The sequence below is a fragment of the Macrotis lagotis genome, chromosome 4 (assembly GCF_037893015.1).
Source record: "Macrotis lagotis isolate mMagLag1 chromosome 4, bilby.v1.9.chrom.fasta, whole genome shotgun sequence".
NCBI lineage: Eukaryota > Metazoa > Chordata > Mammalia > Peramelemorphia > Peramelidae > Macrotis > Macrotis lagotis.
In genome coordinates, this window is record NC_133661.1 from 21892174 (window position 1) to 21907024 (window position 14851).

Sequence of the window (14851 nt, forward strand, 5' to 3'; positions counted from 1 at the left end):
CCATAGGAAAAGAAAGGGAGAAAATGAAGGAAAAACTCCTCTACCCCTATTTTTAGGAATTCTTATTATTGTTAATTTTTGTACTAATAATACATTTATACAATAATTAAGTTTGCAAAGTATTTTCTTTATAACAACCTGGTCAGGTAGGTAGTATGAGCATTATTACTCCCACTTTACAGATGAGGAAATTAAGGAAGGGATGGGGCTTAGCCAAAATCACACAACTACTAGGTGTTAGTACTTGGCCTTTCCCAGCTCCAAGCCCAGAGTGCCTACTGGGGAGGAGAAATAATCGCTTTTCTGAGACACAAAAGAAATGACAGAATGTTTTATTTTGCTACAATTTGGCACATTAATTGTGTAACAATCTACCATCATCACCATAGATGACTTTAATAGAGACTCTTGACTCTTGGCAAGGGGCTCTTCATGCATTCCACAACAGCCCAGTTAGGGAGGTGCAATGGGAACTGAAGCTCTGGGAGTGAAGGGATTTACCCAAAGTCACTGTGATAGGAAATGATTAAAAGGCGAATTTAAACCCAAGCCATCCAAATTCCAGGACCAGCTCTTTTCAGTTTCAGCTTGTGTATCAGTAAAATGGGGATATTAATGCTACCTCTCCTAGTCTATGGCAAGGAAAATGCTTTGAAATGAAAAGTGTGACCTACGTAGTTCACTACCACCCTCTTCCTTTCTCTTCTCTGTGTAAACTGACAAACAGTGATATATATGTGTATACAGAATATATTATCTAAGGTCCTAGGGTTCATAGATTTAGAGCTGAGAAGTCTCTTAGAAGTCACCTCATCCAAGACCCTCACTTGACAAAGGAGAAAACTGAGACGTGGGGACATTATGTGACGTGCTCACAGTTATACAGCCCAATTTCTGCCTCTGTACCAGTATAAAACCCTCTAGAGACACATTCTGTCATTATGCCTCATAATCTGGTGAGGAAAAGTAATTGTGGACAATATGAGACTTCATTTGTTACAGATGAAGAAACTGAGGCCCAAAGAGGTAGTCCTCCAGCTACTCTGATTCTCTTGCTACCTTGGCACCTTCTGCAACTGTGTGCTATCTACAGCAGGACTCACAGGAATACAAGGACTAAGAGTCTCAAGACCCACCCCTTGGATAGGATTGTGGGAAGTAAAATGTTCATTTCCAAGAAAAGAAGCAGGGTGGATGACAATACCAACTTCTGCAAATGGTGGGCCATCTCCAGTAGAATCATCCCCAGTGGAATCCTATCATTTCTGCATGTTCCTCAGAAGCCCTCAGATCCAACATGGCAGGGGAGAGGGGATCCATTGCCCGTCTAGATTCGAAGGCCATAATTCTGGACTAAATGGAACCTCTGCTGTTCCAGAAGGATCAGTCCGGGCTTGGCGAAGGAAAGACAGGAAGAGGAGCAGGGCATGTGTTTTTTGAATACCAGGAGAGCTCATTTCCAGAAAGTATCTGAACAGAAGGGGATGCATTTTTTTGACCATGGCAACTCTGGACCTTATCAAGACAAAAAGAAGTTATCAAGTCCTACTAGAATAAGTGCTAAGGATATAAAAGAGGCAAGACCGGTTCCTGCCCTCAAGGAGTTTGCTTGCCTCTAGAGGGAGAAACAACATGCAAAGAATTATATACACACATGATGTGATTTTTTTTTTTTGTTTTGATGGGGAGAGATAGGAGGAATGCTGATGAAATCACAGGTCCCTGAAGTCATGACTAAGAAGCAATCATCTAAGGGCAGCAAGCCCCAGCATTGTCCTAAGAGGCTGGCACACTCTCCAGTCTACCCTTCTGATTTCATAAGAATTAAAACACAACAGCTATGGCTCCATTCCCATCCTGCTTTCTGATGTCCAAGCACTGACCTCGAAGCAAGGCTCATAGGACAAATATGCTAAATTTTGGCAGTTCAGAGGAGTGGTCACACAAGAATAGTTAATGGAGGTGGGATCAAATCTTGCTCTCTTACATCCAGGGTTGATGCTCTTTTATGTAATATAATAGTAAAAATAATAATTACTAGAATTTCTATAGCATTTTGAGTTTTGCAAAACATTTAATGAATACTATTCTCATTTGAACCTCACAATAACTGTGGAGAGTAGGTAATTTGAGTTTCCCCATTTTATAGGTGAGGAACTTGAGTCTGCAACTTGCCTAGGATCCCAGAGCTACCTACTTATCTAAAGGAGGATTTGAACTCAGGTCTTTCTGAATCCCAGAGCTTCACTGCTGTCACTGTGCCATTTGGGGGCAAGAGGTCATCCTGCCTCTAAAGTCACATAATTTCAGAATCTCAGAGCTAAAAGTGATCTAAGTAGCTTCTACTCCACCCCAATCTCAAAAGAAAGCCCCTGATGAGTGATCATTTAACTCCTGCATACAGATGTCCTATATGTGTGGAGAGGATATACTTCCTCCAGGAGCAACCTATTCCTTTTTGAGATAGCTCTAATTGTTGGGAAGTTGTTTGTGGCATTGAGCCTTGATCTGCCCTGCTCCAGAACTCCTGGTTCTGCCCTCAAGGGTCAAGAAAGACAACTTTTTTTTTTTGCAAGGCAGTGGGGTTAAGTGACTTGCCCAAGGCCACACAGCTAGGTCATTATATAGTGTCTATGGCTGTATTTGAACTCAGGTCCTCCTGACTCCAGGGCTGGTGCTCTATTCACTGCACCACCTAGCTGCCTCAACAATTTTCCTTTTGAGGATCACATCACCTTCAGCCTAAATAGCTTCATGTTTTCCAAATGATTCTCCTTAACTGTATCTCCTTTCTGATAGATGGCACCACCTGCTTCAAGTTTCCCAAGGCTGAAACCTAGAAGTGACTCTCAACTCCTATGCCGAGACTCTCCCTTACCCTATATTGTCCCATTTTGACCTTCATGACACCCCAGAATGTGACCCCTTTCTTTGCTCTCACATGAGGACAGGCCCTCATTGCCTCCTCCCTCCAGGTTGGTATCCCTGTCTTCAATCTCTCCCTACTCCAATCCACTCTCCAGACCACTGCCAAAGTACAAGTCTGACCACATCACTCCTCCACACAATGACTCCCTATGATGTCCTGGGTCAAATCCAAACTCCTCTGCTTAGCATTTCAAGGCCTTGGCGATCTGGTCCCAACCTGCCCTTCCAGTCTACTCCCCCTCTCAAACTCTCCAAGTTAACCCCCTCAGCCTTCTCATTGTTCAACACACACACACACACACCCCACGCACACTGGTCAGAATGGTCCATAGCCTCTCTTTGTGCCCTGATACCTGACCTGTTGTCCTCCCAGACCTGGAAGGAATTCCATCCTCATTGACATCTCTTGGCTTCCCTTCCTTCCTTCAAAGTTCAGATCAAGAACCAACTTCTCTGCCCATGACCTTTCCTGATACCCACTCCCAGTGTCTAGCATACCCAGCTCCAATTTTCTTCTATTTTATAAGTTTTATCTTCTATTTATTTACATATATATTATCTCCCCTAATTTATTATATATCCCTGAAGGGCAAGGATGATTCCATTTCTTTTGCTTTTTCCAGATGTTATCACAAGACCACCAAGATAAAGTAGGTGCTTAATGTATGGTTGTTTTAGATTAAAGCTATGTATGACAATTGTTGTTATAGCCTTATCATAAAGAATGGCTTCAAATAAATGGCCATTTCAGCAACAATTAAGAGAATAAGAGGATGTGATCTGAAGAGCTTTTTGCTTGCTATAGGAAGAGCATTTTGAGAGAAAGAGACATTCGAAAAAGGCAAACTTCCCTGGAAAAGCTGTCTCAGAGAGCCTAGTGCGAGGCAAGCAGAGACTTGTAGGTTAGGAAAAAGGCAGAGGTCAAGCGCTGACTCAGTCCCTCCCTTGTTTATGGAACAGTTGGAAGGCCAGTGTCACTGGGTCAAAGATTGTGTGGGGAGAAGTCTGGAATAAGAAGACTGGAAAGGGAGAAGGGGTTAGGTTATGAAGGACTTTGAATGCCAAACAGAATAGTGCGCATTTGCTCCTGGAAGCCATAGGGAACCAAAAAAAAAAGTTTGTTGAGTCAGGGAAGAAAAAGTTTTCTTTAGAAAAATGACTTTGGTGGTTGAATGGAGGATGGTTTGGAGAGGGAGAGACTTGAGGCAGACTGATGCCCCAACAAGGTACTGCAATAATACAGGTGTGAAGTAATTAGGGCTTGGACCATAAGGGTGGTGGCATCAGAAGAGAGGAGGCATACTGGAGTTCAGAATGTTTCCTAGCTTGGGAGCCTGAGAAACTGGGAGATGAAATTATCCTCAATAGTAATAAGATGGGGAAGGGGAAGGGGTTTAGAGGGAGAGGCAACGAGTTCCATTTTGGACATGTTGAATCTAAGATGTCTATTGGACAACTTGTTCAAAAAAAATCAAAAAAAGGCAGTTGGGAGATGTGAGATTAGAGATCAGCAGAGAGGTTGGGATAGGACAAATAGATTGGAAAAGGGATAATTTAATCAATGAGAGCTACTGAGCTCACCAAGTGAAGTCCTGTAGAGGGAGAAAAGACGGCCCAGGACAGAGCTCTGAAGAACTCCTATGGTTAGAGGATGTGACCTGGATGAGGATCTAACAAAAAAGACAGTAAAGGATCATCAGATAGATATGGAGAATCAAGCAAAAGAGGAGTCTCCTCTGATCCTCATTTTCTTCATCAATAAAATGGGGGAATTGACACTGCTACCTCTCACAGAACTATTTTGAGGGTCAGGTGATAAAGTATTTTGCAAATGTTAGCTATTTTTATAATAGGGACTGATAGCACCTACTGTTTATTTCCTTAATTAAAAAAAAAAGATGCAAAGATATGACTTCAATATAATCCAGAGCTAAAAAGGTGTGGCTCCTTCTTTGGATCTGATCTATTTATAAAAATTTTATGAGGACATGCACACACACACACACACACACACACACTCTTAATATTTCAAAGGAAACTATGATTCCTAACAGAAACTTAGCCCTCACATTCCCCCTGTCATACTATTGTTTAATGAAAAATCTACAGCTTCCATGCGAACTCAAGGAAGTAGAAATGTGGTTTATAGCAGGCATCTTCAGTTGTCTTTAGTCTGGGATGACTGGAACTATGATTTTTTTTGGAAATAATTAATAATAATAATTATAATAATAATAATAATAATAAATACCTTAAGCTATATTTTCAGAATTATAAAGTTGGTGAGGACAGATTTGGAAAGCACCTTAACAGAATCCCCTATATTAGGGCTTATTCTCCCTAAGGCATCTATGAAAAGTTGAAAACATTTCCTGGTAAAAAACCAGGGAGGGGATTGATAGAGATAAACAGGCTAAAAGTTTAAGAGAGATTCTTTGGGAACAAGTAGCCATCCTTTCACCAAGTAACCGCACAGATTGACTTTGGCTCACACCACTGGATAGTGATAAAAGGGGCTTACCTCTGGATGGAGCCTGTGAAGACCCAAGTGTGGCTTGTCATGGCTGATAGCCACGAGGCTCAGTTAACAATATGTTGACAGAGAAGTATTAAGCAAATTGGCTGAATCACACAGAGTTCTTTATAGCGTAGAAAGAGTCTATGATGGCAATCCAGGTCCAGGTCATTCCCTAGTAGATGGATTTGGACTACTGTGGAACATGTTCCTGCGGGCTGCAAAGATTAAGCACCTTCTCCGTACCTGGAGAATCTTCATTGTAGTATTTAGCATTATACCAACACAAGTCTGCCATTTTTCTAAGACAGATCTTGAGACTCCAACCAAAGACTGGAACGGAGTCATTATCATAGTCAAAATTAAGCCGATCACAACACTAACCCATAAAGAGAATTTTTAAATAAATGTCACCCTACAAAGACTCAAAATCTTTCAATTATGGGGAAATAGTTTCAAAATAGAGATTTAACAGAAAAAAATCAAAAGCAACTCTTAATAGGATGAGGTCTCTGTCATTTCCATTCATTGTGTCATCTATAAGAGCTCTGCAGAGGATACTTTCAGTGAGCCAAAAGATGGTTGGTTCATTCTGTTACTTTTGTTCATATACAAAAGTAGCAGTGATTTGCCCACCTGTGTCATTAAGCTTGAAATAATAGGCAAGCAAGATAACTATGATAGTTACTTGTCTCAATAATGAACGCAACTGAATGTACATGAAGAATGAAATCCTCTATCTCCTCATCCTCATCATCAGTGTTTGCAAAACAATTTATACACAAGATTTCATTTGAACTTCATCCAAGTTCTGCGAGGCAGATTACTTTAGGATTTCATCTCCCCATTTTCTAAAGGAGCAAATTTTGACTCAAGAAAAGTAAAGGATTACTTGCTTAGGGACACGTAGGACATTCAAAGCTATCACTCTAGTCCCTTCCTCCCTCTCCAGTCTTCTTGCACCTTACTCCCAATCATCAGTGACAACTTCCTGGCTGCTCCACCACCAAGATACTCCATCAGTTCTGGGCATTTTCTTGGGCTAGCCTCCATGCCTAAAGGCTCATTCTCTCTTCATCTCAGCCTACTGTCTTCTCTGGCTTCCTTTAGATGTCAACTAAAGGTTCATCATTATAGCAGAAGCTTTTCTCTTCCATCCCCCTCTAGAGTCTACTGTCTTCCTTCTCTAAATCATTTCCTATTTATCCAGAATACAGATCTGTAGACTTGTAGATGGTCTTCTCCATCAGATGGTGTGCTCCTTGAGGGCAGGGCTGTCTTTTGCCTCCTTTTGTTTCTCTAGTGTGCCTAAGCACAATGCCTGTCTCTTAGAAATAGATGAATAAATGTTTATTGATTGATTAATAGGAAAAGTCAAGGATAAAATTTGAACTCATATTTGTCCAGATTCCAAGCCCCATACTGCCATTGTTCCCATGTATCAGCAATTCCTGTTTCTAGTTGAGGAAACTAAGGTGCAAGGTATTAAGGTGACTTGACCATGGCCATACAGAGCAGGTAAGTGCAATGGGTGAGCTCTGAATTCAGACCTTCCACCCACTCCCACCTGCATGGGATTGAGGGTCAGGGTCAGGTCCCCCCCCCCCACAAATTTTTCCTGACTCCACACACTTCCCAACAGGCAGGGCTACAGGAGCTACAGCCATGGAGGGGCAGGATCTTGCCTTGTGTGGCTGGTAGAGAATTTAAGTAACCACATTTCCTTCACCCCTCCACCAAAGTTCTCTCAGAAGATCTGTTAGAGTCCACAGGGACACTGACTGTTTGACATTTTCCCATGTTCATCCACAGGATACCATCAAAATGCAACAGAATAGAACACCCTGAACTCAGCCAGCATCTCTTATCTCTGCTGCATGATGGAGCATTGCATTATCTGTCCAGGAACCTCTGGTACTCCCCCCACTTGTTGTTCCACTGACTCCTATTCCATAGATACCTCAAGACCAGAGAACAGAGAGTCCAGAGTTATGTAAGGCTGACAGGGACTTCAAAGGCTATCTAGCCAACCTCCTTTTACAGATGAGGAAACTGAAGCCTAGGGTTGAGAAAGATGACTTTCCCAAAATCATATGTTGAGTACTAATGGGCAGAGATGAGATTCAAACCCAAGTCATCCTCTTATTCTAAATCCTAGATTCCTTCAACCACAACACAATTCTGACCTGTGTTCTCCTTGTCCTTCTCTCCAGGGCTCAGCTGGGGGGAAGGGGAGGTGTCCTCCTTCAGTGCTTACTAAATGCCTTACTGACCTACACAAACCAAGAATGGAATTTCCTTCCCTCATTGCAAGCAGAATGTGACCAAAAGAAATGCAATCAAGCTATAGAACCCTCCCCCACCCCCCAAAAAAATCCCTCCAGTTTTCCAGCACCCACCTTTTGGGCAGCTGCAAGTATCTAGTCCTGAAGTAAACAGCGAAGCCTCTAAGAGGTATAACTGCCCCAAAGCAGGATATTAAGGCCTTTTGGTCCAGGAATTGACTTAAGAGTCTTAAGTGGTCATCTACAAAGAGGAAAATAGCTCTCTTTCTCCATGAAAGGGAAGATGTGGAAGGAGATATGATACTTTCCAGGGCAAGAACTGAAGGAAAGCTGATAGGGAGGACTGGCTTTTAATGCCAAAATGATGGAGTCTGTTTAAAAATGGTACTGCGATGTCAAAAATGACAATGAAAATGACAATATAGGTCAGTTCACCGAGGTCGAGAAGACAACCTGAGATAAAGCCGCTTCAAACACAATTTGTTATGCAGAGGCTGGCTCTTCTGTTTAATTGATTGAATGGCTAATTAATTTTGCTTTTTTCATGCCAGAGAGCAAGTTGATACTTATCCAGTCATGTTTCAAGACGTTTTTGTCCTGGGGGTGAATACAGGCTAAGCTTAAAGTCCCTCACCATCTAAGAGCCACAAAGTACAATGGCCAGTCATAATGATTACTTTAAGCTAAGATGGTTGAGAAAGAAATTTGTAGCTAGTCCCAGCATGGAGACAGAATGACTCATCTTCCTGAGTTCAATTTGACCTCAGGTCCTTCCTTACTAGCTACGTGGCCTTGGACAAGTTACTTTAAGTGTGTTTCCCTCAGTTTCCCCATCTGTAAAATGAGCTGGAGAAGGAACTGGCAAACTACTCCAGCAGTACTGCTAAGAACCCCCCAAATGATGTCATGAAGAGTCACAACTGACAAATGACTGAGAAACAACAATCATTCAGTTTATGGTCTATTTGCAAAGCCAGGGAAGCTCACTGGTACACACACAATAAGGAAGAGTCGCTAATTCTTAAGTTTTGGTGACCCAGAGTGAGTATCTAGTTCAAATCCCTCACTTTGTAGAGAAGAAACTGAGACCCAGAAAAGCAGTCAGTTTCCCGGAGTCGCCTGGCTAATCTCAAATTGCAGAGCAAAGATTCCAATCCAGGTCCATAGAGGCAACATTCAGTGATCTTTATACCACATCTGAATTTGGTTGAACCATGTTAGAATCATAGACAATTCAGAGGGTGCTCAGGAGGACCCAGGCCAACCCTCCTCATTTTACAAATAAAGAAACTGAGGCCTTGACATTAGGGAGGTTAAGTGACTTGGTCTAAGATCAACCTGGTCAGCCTCTTAAACCTCAAGTTTGGATCTTAACTTTTGGGTAAAGAGTTTCATTCTCCTTGCATGTCAGATATGTGATGGGGGGTAACTTCAACAAGACTTGAGGTTGAAAAGAATTCTCATTGGACATCGTGGCTAATCGACATACCAGACTGAAATAGGAACTTAACATTTGTATTAAGTTAGGGTGAGGCAGCTTGGGTGGGTCAGAGCACAGAGCATCCAACCTAGAGTCAGGAAGATCCGAGTTCAAATTGTGTCACAGAGACTAACTATGTGACCCTGAACAAGTCACTTCACCTGTTTGCCTGTTTCCTCCTCTATAAATTGGAGAAGAAAATGGCAAAGTATCTTTGTCAAAAAAAAAAAAACACCAAATGAGGTCATGAGGAGTCAAACAACAAAACCCTTTAGTTTCCTCATCTGTCAAATAAGAGAAGTGAACACACAATGAACGGCCAAGATCCCTTCTCCCTCTGAGAACATAATCTGATGTCCTGGCATGAAGACAGGGTCTGATCCAAAACTTCAGGTTTCAGACAAGACCCAGAATAGGAAACAAAACCCTAACAAAGCAAAATCTCTCAGGGAATGAGTTTGCCTGGAGATACTGACCTGCTTTCCCTAAAGCAAAGGACTGAATACTACTCTGAGCTGGCATTACCTACATCAAAGAAAAGGTCCTCTCCCAAGCCCCTGGCCACAGGGAGTACTCAGGGAGCTATTACGGCCACCTAAAAGGTGGGGCCGCACCTCCCCCAGAGGGCAGAGGCTCACCTCTTCTTTGTTCTGTAACCTGCCTGAAGTTGGCTTTATTCCCTTTTGGGGGGGTCAGGTCTCTGACTGATAGGTGCCAGAAAATCTGGGTAAGGAGTATCTTTGTTGATAACAATTGATGACTGAGTTTCTGAGAGTGACCTCTCCAAACAAGAATGACTTGCCCAGGATAACAAAGCCAGAAAGAGTCAAGGATGACAATTTATTGTGTGTGTGTGTGTGTGTGTGTGTGTGTGTGTGTGTGTGTGTGTGTATGTATTTATTTGGTATACTTTGGAATTATAAAAAAAAAAATGAAACACTTGGGAAAAAATGGGCCCAAAGTGAAGGGAGCACGTTGGCATCATAGATATGACACCAGAAGGCATGTCTGTGGTTGGTTATGTAGACTAAGTCACATCACTTTACAGATGGGGAAAAGACCAGGGAGGTTAAAAGACTTGTCTAAAGTCAGAGAAGCGACAACAGGGGTGGGGGTAGGGCCAAACCATAAACCAAACCATGCTGGCTGAGATTAGGGAGTCAGAGTGCCGGATTTCTGTCCCCCTTTGATCCAGGACTGTGACTGACTATGGAGAGCTAAAGCATCCCTGTTGATGGACACTGGCACACATCCTCTGTGCTTCCTCTTAGGCTTTGCCTGGTCCACCAAAAGCCTTAAGACTTGCCCAGGCACAAGACAGTGTGTGGCAATATTCCCCACTAATTCTCTCCATGTCTGCTTTGCCTAGAAAAAGGGGTTTTCTGCTGACGGGGGGAGCATTTTATCAAGCAGATGATGGGGGCTTCCCAGAGTTACCCAAAGAAGCACTGTCCTTGGGTTATTTCTTTTATAATCTGAAGGAGTGGAGCCCTGGAGTCCCACGCACCCTCAATTTGCTACCCCCAGACTGGGTGTGCTTCAGAGGGCTCCCCTTAAATCAGGGCAGAAAAAAACATGGGATTAGAGAAGGGACTTTGGAGGCAAAAAACTGGTAAAAATCAAGTAGTGGGTTCATCTTAGTGGAAAGCAGGGTTTGGATTCAGAGAAAGTGAGTTAGAGTTTCAACTCGGCAGTTCAAATTTGGCCTCAGACAAGCGATGTGACCCTAGGCAAATCACTTCATCCTGTTGACCTCAGTGTTTTCATCTGTACAATGAGATGAAGAAGGAAATGGCAAACCACGCCAGTATCTCTGCCCAGAAAACCCCAAATGGGGTTACAAAGAGTTAGACACAACCCAAAACTAACTGTATAACAAAGATGTCTCTCCACCTATCTGGGGCTGTTTCTTCTACTCAGAAAGGGTTTGAACTAGATAACTTCTAAAATCTCTTTGGGAGGCAACTGGATAGCTCAGTGGGTAGAGCGTGGGGACCTGAGTTCAAACATGGCCTAGACACCCTGGGCAAGTCACTTTAACCTCTGCCTTAATCTACTGGGGAAAGAAATGTTAAGCCCCTCCGGTAAGTTTGCCAAGAAGGCCCCTAGCAGCATCCCCAACAGTCTGAGCCGAGGAAGCGCCAGGAAACAACAAGGTCTCTTGGAAACCCCAAGGCCACAGTGGCTCTTGGCGGTCCAAACCCTTAGATTTCTTGTGTGGCATTCAGCAGGTGCTTAATGCATGCCCGCCGGCTGAGTTTCTGCTTGAGCGCTAACAGCACTCACAGAATCCTGAAAAGTTGGCCAAGCGGCCCAGAATGCTTGGAGGGCCCTGGCTCCTCTCTCTCTGGGTGGGATGGGCGCACCCCCGAGGCGGGGGGTGCCACACACGCAGCACAGCCGCTGTCCCCGGCTGACAGCCACACGGGCCACTCCGGCCGCCCCGGGGCCACCCGGCGCAGTTCGGCGGGGCAGCCCAGTCTCCCCTCGTCTGGAGAGGCCGCGGGCCCACGCCAGCCCCTCCGCTCCCCGGCCCGAGGCTCGGCCCCGAGTGGCTTCTCGAGTCCGGGGAGAAGTTTCCGGAGCGTGGGGCGCAGCGTGCCCGGCCCCGATCCCGGCCCCGTCCGGGGGGCAGGGCAGCTGGGGCGCCGCCGGGGCCAAGCACGAGGCCCTCCGCGACACCGTTAGACCCTGGGGGGGGGGTGCCCCGGGGGCCGGTGCCTGCACCCTCTGGTCTCCGGCCCCGGCCCGGGGCGCCCCGAAGGCGGCGGCTGCCTTTGTTTCCCCAGGGCGCTCCTGCACCGCCCTTGGCCGCCGCGTCCTCGGGGGCCCCCCGGGCGGCGGCTGGGCCCCAACTTGCCGGCCCCCCCCCTCTCTCCATTGCCCGGCCCGGCCCCGCGGCCACTGGCCCGGACGCTGCCCACCCCCCCCCCCCCCCGCCCCGCTGCCCCCCGCGCCCTCCCCGAGGGCAGCCCCGGGCGCCGTCGCCCCAGCAACCCGCCACGGTGCCCGGAGGCCGGGGGGGCGGGGGGGGCGCCGGCGCCGCGCCGCCTCCCTTTGTCCCGGGGGGCCCCCTTTGTCTGCGGGCGGACGGACCGACGGACGGACGGACAACACAGAACCTACCCTGGAGCCCGGGAGCCCTGCGGCCGCGGGCCGTGCGAGCGCGGGCGGCGCTCGGCGGGGGGCGGGCGGCGGCCGGGAGGCGGGCCGGCCGGCTGGCAGGCCGGGGGGCGGGAGGGCGGGAGCTGGAGCAGCCGCAGCTCGGGGGCCCGGGCCGGGCGCCGCCGCCCCCCGCCCCCCGCGGCCCAGCGCTGCACAAAGGCGGCGGCGGCGGCGGCGGCCGCGGCGGCCGAGGCGGCGGCGGCCGCGGCGGCCGCGGCGGCGGCATGGCGCGCCCGGCCCTGGCCCGGCCGGCGGCCCCCGCGTCCGGCCCGCGGCCGGCCCGCCGCCGCCCGCCGTGACCACCGTGACCGCCGCGGCCGCCGCGGGCCGCGCGCTCAGCCGCCCGCTCAGCCCGGCCCGGCCCGTCCTGTCCGCGCCCGGGGGGCTCGGGGCCCGGCCCTGCTGCCCGCCCGCCCCGCCCGGGCGGCTCGGCTGGCTGGGGGGGAGGGGGGGAGGGGGGAGGGGAGGGGGCCGGGAGGGGCGGAGGGGGAGAGGGCGAGGGCGGCAGCTGGAGGAGGGGAGGGGGAGGAGGAGGGGGAGGAGGGGGGGGAGGGGGGGGGGGAGGGGGAGGGGGGAGGAGGGAGGAGAGGAGGGGGAGGAGAGGAAGGAGGGGAGGAGGGGAGAGGAGGAGGAGGGGGGAGGAGGGGGGAGGAGGGGGGAGGAGGGGAGGAGGGCAGGGACCGGAGGGGAAGAGAGAGGAGGGAGGGAGGTGGGGGGACGGGTGGGGGGCGCGGGGCGCTGGCGGCGCGGCCACGGCCACGGCCACGGCTCCCACTGTGACGTCGGCCGCCGGAGGGGCTATTTATAGGCCCGCCTGGGCTCTCATTCATGAAAAGCGGGGCCTGGGCAGCTCCGTGGGGGGAGCGGAGACCCGCAGCCCGCTCCTCCCTTGACATCTGCCCCCCACCCCCGGCCGCCTGGGGCCCGACTCTTAGTCTTAGGGGAGGCCTGGCCTCCCCTCCTCCTTAGGGTCCGGGGGGGGCGTTGCCCTCTCTCTCCCCCAGACCCTCAACCCTCCCTCCAGCCGTGGGGCCCTCTCCCTCCTTCGGGCTGGGGGGGCGTTAGAGCTTGAGGCAGCCCTCCTTGGGGGGCCGATGGTGTAGGGGTAGAGGCCCAAGCAGCCCCCCTTGGGGGCAGGCCTTGCTAGGCTGCGCCCAGCTCTTCCCGGACCTCAGTCTTCCTTCCTCTTCTCCGTGGGAACACCCCCTCCTGACTTCCCGAACACTTGCCAAGCAGGGGCCGGACTCCTGCAAGTCATCTCTGACTTTGTAGTGCCCAGGGCTACCCCCAAGTAGCAAAGGCCGGCAGACAAGGGGTTAAGTTTCCCAAGATTCCGTGCTCCTGCTCCTGGACAGGGGCCTCACTAGTGGGTCACACCATTGATCCTTCCCTGAAGGCCGGACAAGAGCCTGAGCAAGCTGTGGCAGGCATGGCCAGGCCCTCCTGGGACTGCCCTTGGACACTTAGGACAGTTTCCTGACGCCTGTCAGAAGGCCACTGAGGCCTCAGAGCCCTGCTGATGGAGCACTTACGGGTTCACACCTCTTTCCTTGGCGGGTGGGGTCTCTGTAAAGGGCCTTTGAAGGGAGGCGGCCAACACCAGATCATGCCCAATGAAACCCAAGGCTGGACTCTCAGGCTCAGGCCTTCCTCCCCTCACCACACTTCAGGTTTGTAAAATGAAGGGCCTTGCTGGGCCTTGAACTCGGCCCCGTGTTCTAACATTTCTTTCGTCCCTTCCACCTGCTCTAAGATTCAGTCATCTTGGCCCACGGGCTCTTTCCCGCAGGACACCTGCCCACATTTCTGCCCTCTCTCCCCCAAGAGACAGGACTAGTCCCCCAAGCTTTTCTTCAAAGCACAGGCCAAGCACCAACAGCCATTGCAAAGGCGCTCTGGGCTCTCCCAGTCACCGCCACGACTCCCCCCCTCAGAGCTACATTGTATTTATTGTGCTAAGGCACCAGCCTCACTTTCTCCTCCACACCCAGCTGGGTCCAGTGGACTGGAGCTGGCCCTGGCAATCGGCGTCACTGTACCACTTAGCGGCCCTAGCACAGTGGGTGGAGCACTGACCCTGCAGTCAGGATGGACAGGAGTTGGAATCCTGCCTCAGACCCTTGACACAAACTAGTTTCTATGACACGTCACTTCACCCTGACTGCCTCCTATCCAGGGCCATTTCCACTCATCCCGATCCCATCTGGCCACTGGACCCATATGGTTCAGGAGGAGAAAGTGAGGCAGGTGATTTGGCACAGCGCCCCCCCCCCCCCAAATCCAAATCACATCTTGTCATGGCATCACCTCCCTGAAGTCAGGGTCTTCTTCCAGATGAAGGACAAACATTGTTACATTGTATTTATTACAGATTCATATTGTTCTGTTGCCCATTAGAATGGCATCCCTTTGTGGCAAGAGATGGTTTGATTTTTTTACCTCCAGGGCTCAGAAGGTTGTCATACTTGTTTTAGTTTG

At 49.1% G+C, this 14851-nt stretch overlaps 1 protein-coding gene and 1 long non-coding RNA gene across 10 annotated transcripts in view; one reads left to right on the plus strand and one right to left on the minus strand.

Moving 5' to 3' along the window:
* Positions 1 to 14851, minus strand: part of RHOBTB1 (Rho related BTB domain containing 1) — a 177566-nt gene that overhangs the window by 80144 nt on the left and 82571 nt on the right. For 5 of the 9 annotated variants that reach the window (XM_074232319.1, XM_074232315.1, XM_074232328.1 and 2 more), the window contains exon 1: positions 12335 to 12420. The exons of 1 other annotated variant lie outside the window; for it this stretch is intronic. The gene's annotated coding sequence lies outside the window, so the exon portion shown is untranslated. Of the gene's footprint in view, positions 1 to 5449; positions 6308 to 12334; positions 12421 to 14851 lie in introns of those variants that run through there. 3 more of the 9 variants (XM_074232320.1, XM_074232317.1, XM_074232322.1) reach the window with 3 other exon arrangements.
* LOC141520636 (uncharacterized) overlaps positions 13433 to 14851 on the plus strand; it is a 39398-nt gene continuing 37979 nt past the window's right edge. The window contains exon 1 of the long non-coding RNA XR_012477692.1: positions 13433 to 14043. This is a non-coding gene — a long non-coding RNA (uncharacterized LOC141520636). The remainder of the gene's footprint in view (positions 14044 to 14851) is intronic.